Raw genomic sequence first — 5,005 nt, 5'->3', positions numbered from 1 at the left:
CATTGAGCGCAATCTCAGCTGTCCGATCTGGGCCCTCCAGATCCGACGCCATACGCATGTTTCGCGCAGTTGACTTGCTCGATCGATAGCGCACGAACAACGATGATTTTCTCTCACCTCCGCTTGCCACGCGTTGATCGGTGTATGGAATCACTCCGCTTCTGTCCAAAACCTCTTAGCATTCAAGGGCGCCCCAATCAAAACCGTGGGTTTCCAGAGCGCGGGACCCACCTTTGTACTTTAGTGCTTTTACCTTTTCCCGCCCGTGGTCCTCTGGTTCCCCCACGCGACTGGGTGCTCGGGCTTTCCCATTTTGGCCCTGTTCGCTTAGCGATGCGCTAATCGCGCATCAAAAACTTCACCCTTTTTCCATTCTGGGGCTCCTAGGGGCTACTTTGGCCTCCTGCGCGGTCTCCATGGGCCTCGGTCAGCACGCTTTGACCGAGGTCCTCGTCGTTCCACGTCGGCTGCCATGGCCACTAGTTCCAGGGTGTTTTTGATACTGTTTTGGATTTCATTAGAGATTTGTTCGACCTGATTCAGTCTTGGTTCTTGACAGTGTTTCTATGGATCCAATTCAGATCACTAATATACATATCTAAATAGAAACATGGTTGGAGCATAGGAACCATGTGGAGGAGAACTTGAGTTGTGTGAGCGTTATCCAAATTTAATGAAATTGTAACAAATTATTCTTACTCTTAATACTAACATTACTAGTTGTAAAAGACGATTCTCTGAGATGAATCATATACAAATGGATGATAGTTTTACACTTTATTTTAAAATATTTGAAACTTTGACATTTTTATTTTTATTAGCACCTCTAGAATGGTAGTAGGTAAATTAAAAGCGAATTTGTGATAAATTACTACATTGACATGGTGAATTTTTCCATTGTTCTCTAAAATGACTCGTATACAAATCGAGGATAGTTTTAGACTTTATTTAAAAATATTTGAAACCGACCTTTTTATTTTTATTAGCACCTCTAGAATGGTAGTACGTAAATTAAAAGCTAATTTATGATGAAGGACTACATTGACGTGGTGAATTTTTTCATTAAATGAAAGAAGCTTATATCTAATTATACTTTATTCAAATTTGTTATATATATATATATATATATATATATATATATATATATATATATATATATATATATATATATATATATAATTATAATTATAATTATAATGTAGTGTAAAGTAAAGTAAAGTAACGGTTAAAAAATTAATAAAATTTTTAAATTTATAATTATTTATAAAATATTTTTTTTTAATATAATTTTTTAAATTATTTTAAAATTTTATATAAAATATTATTTATTTAACTTATCAATATTATAAGATGAAATAAAATTAACCCTTACCATTGAAATATAGTCTTTCTCTTTTAATTTTGATAACTTTTCATTTTCAATTTAATCCTCTTTTGGTTGATATAAAACATTTCATTTTGAAGGGGCTTTTGATAATTTTTCATTTTCAATTTAATCCTTTTTTGGTTGATATAAAACATTTCATTTTGAAGGGGCTTGCCAATTGAGCTACTATGGAAGTATTAATTTAATAAATTTGATCTTAATTTAATCTATAAAGATCAAAAGGTTAAATGCATTTCACAAAATTTATCCACTTTTAAATGTAGATAAATGTCTCTTCCAAGGTATAAATTTGAAGAGCATTTCTACCTATCAAGTAGATTTTTTATGACAAGTTTTCTTTTAAAATTGCCCTTGCATGACCTTTGAATTTTTATTTTAACCCATCAATTAAATATTATGTATTATGTGTTTTTGTTAATTTTTTATCCAAAGAAAAAATCGAACTTTTTATAACCATTAAATAGAAAGTTACATAGTATATGCCTAAGTATTCATTTTGCTGTATGCTTTGCAAAATCATAGAGCTCAAACAGGAAGAGACTATCAGTCCTGTCCAAAAAACATTAAGTGAGAAAAACACTGATTTGATGCACGGGCCTCCTCATATCGAGGATAACAACCCCTTTCCCCAGCTCAAATCTAGTGAAAACCAGTTTTACTATAATATCGAAATGTATCCAAAAAGAAATCAGTTGTTTACACTTCCCAGGTCTCCTCAGAGAGGAAAACAACCCAAACAAGAAGGAAACAAACCAGAACAGTAGTCTGAAAAAATAAGCAACATAAACTATGTCATGTGAGATAACAAACAAGACACATCTGAAAAAATAGTCTGTTTTATAGGCCTGAAAGTCCATAAAAAAAAACTGGCTATGTATATGGTGGCTGATCCGACACACGGATCACTCCCTGGTCCTCATCCGCTATCCTCCAACTGCCCAAATCTTGTTGCAGACCCTCTTTAGAAAGCCTGTCTGCTGCATCATTGCGATCCCTGTAGATGTGGCAAAGAGAAAAAACATTAAAGGAGTACTTTAAATGTTTTGTCTCTTCTAATAATGGTAATAAAATGTAATTTTGACATCTGCTCTCTCCATTGAACCATTTTATAACATTCATTGAGTCCCCGAAGATCTAAACCGTGAAAATGTTCAGGTGAATAAGCCAACATAGAAGAAATTTAAGGGTTGACAACTCCGCAAAATTGTTTGTTCTAGTTCCCAAGCCCACTGAGGCTTTAAGACATCTGTTTTGATTTATGTGTATTACCAGCCCTGCTCCTGCTCTATTGTTTTGGGAAGCCCCATCAAAATATGCCCATGGTATTCCTTCCTTGATGTGTTCCACTCTAGATTGTCTGGGAGCGTTTTCTTTAACAGGCTCGGGTATATTGGTGTATATTGAAGTACATTGTATTGCAATGGCCTCATAAGGGGTGTGCTTATCCAAAAAGATGCACCTGTTCCTAGCTATCCAAATGCCCCATGCTATGATAAGAGGTAGATTTCGCAGGTTCCCTTCTAGGTAAAGCTGCCACCATTTTTTCCAAACTTTTGGGAAAGATTCCCCTTCCCAGACTACATTCTTTTGGATTAGCTTCCCTATCTCCAACCACACCTTTTAACAAACGGGCAGTCTATAAATAGGTGCGTTATTGTTTCAGATTCATTTTTACATAGCGGGCATCTCCCAGGTCCTGACTTGTATCTGGCTTGTAGAATGTCCCATGTTGGTACCTTCCGCTTGAGTATGCACCAAAAGAAAAGTCTAGATTTTGCAGGACTTTTTAGCTTCCACAAGTGTTTGGCCCACCAATCTGGGTTCCCCCATCCTTTCTTCGACATAAGGAACTTGTATCCATATTTTGGAGAATAGGATCCAGAGTCTGCATGAGCCCACACCAACTGATCTAGTCTCTCTCTCAGTCTCACATTTGATCTGGACAGCTCTTGGATAAAAACATTCCATTCTTCCCACCATTGTGGCATCAATTCCAAATCCCTCCCTGATAGCCACGCTTGTCCCCATATAGTGGAGTGACCTTGTTTCTCGATCTGATTGAGGAAGTGAATACCTTTAGAGTCGAGTTGCATAATGAGGTCCGGGGATAGTGCAAAGTTTTCATTATAGCCTACCCATGGGTCCTTCCTTATCCGGATGTTCTCCCCATTCCCTACCTGCCAGGACAGACCTTGCTCGATGATCTTGAAAGCATCTATGGTAGCCTTCCAAACAATAGATACATTCCCTTTTTTCTTAATTGGATTTCTTATCCACTCTTCTAGTGGGACAAGGTCTATATATTTCCTCTTGACCACCATCGTCCACAGGTTATCCATCTTAATAATCCTCCATCCTGATTTTGCTGCTAATGAAGGCCCGAAAGCTGTGAGGTCTTTTATTCCCCAGCCTCCCCATTCCTTTGGCCTTGCCACCTTCTCCCATGCTACCCAAGGTAGGACCGATTCCTCCTTAGACCCTGCCCATAGAAATCTGCTGCAAATCCTTCTTATTTTCTCCAGAATGCCTTTCGAAACCCATGTCAAAGCTGCCCAATAAACTAGAATTGCTAGAATGACAGATTTGATAAGGGTCAACCTTCCTGCCCTTGAAAGCCACTTGAAACTCCAATGTGTAATCCTGGCTTCAATTTTTGCTATTAGCCAATACCAGTCCTGTTTTCTATAGGCATTCGGTTTCAGCCAGAAACCCAAATATTTAAATGGATCATCAAGTTTATGTACTTCAAAAGGCAATACTTCTGAGATTTGGATTATTTCTTGCCTATTAAAACCTTCCAGAATCAGCTGAGATTTCCTTTGGTTCACTTGCATTCCTGTGGCCTTCATAAACAAGTCTAATATCCTCTTGAATTCCTTTATTTCATTGATATTCCCGTTACTGAAGAGCAATATGTCATCTACAAATAATAGATGAGATATAAACAGGTTTATCGCCACTTCTAGACCTCTTATAGCTCCATCCCTTTTTTCCTTCTGCACTAATTGGCTCAGACCTTCAGCAACTAGAAGGAAGAGCAGAGGCGAAAGGGGGCATCCCTGTCTCAATCCCCTTTGCCCTTTGAAAAATGAAGAAGCAGCTCCATTTATCATTACTGCGAAACTGACACTTGTAATACATCCCATGATCCAGTTAATGAAATCAACTTTGAATCCCAGATGAGTTAGTAACATTCGGATATAGATCCAACTTATTCTATCATAGGCTTTGGATAGGTCAATTTTAACGACTGCCCCTTTCCCCTTCTTCTGTTTGACATTGTGAATTGTTTCCTAAGCAACCCCGATAGCCTCGTGGATCTGTCTACCATCTAAGAACCCAAACTGTTCTTTTGATATGCATCTTGACAAGATGGGTTTTAACCAGACCGTTATCACTTTTGCAATTATTTTGTAAATGCAATTACATAAAGAGATTGGGCGAAAGTCTTCAAAAGAGCCCAGATCTTCTTTTTTTGGAATTAGGGCTATGAATGTTGAATTAAAAGGGGGGTAAATAGCACCTTTCCTCCTGGATTCTTCGACCACATCCATTACTTCCTGTCCAATTTGATCGAAGAAATGTTGGAATAGTTCAATTGTCCACCCGTCTAGACCC

The sequence above is a fragment of the Pinus tabuliformis genome, chromosome 5_1 (genome assembly GCF_031772625.1).
Source record: "Pinus tabuliformis cultivar Carrire ecotype Pingquan chromosome 5_1, CPIR1, whole genome shotgun sequence".
Taxonomy (NCBI): Eukaryota; Viridiplantae; Streptophyta; class Pinopsida; order Pinales; family Pinaceae; genus Pinus; species Pinus tabuliformis.
This window is presented reverse-complemented; position numbering follows the sequence as displayed.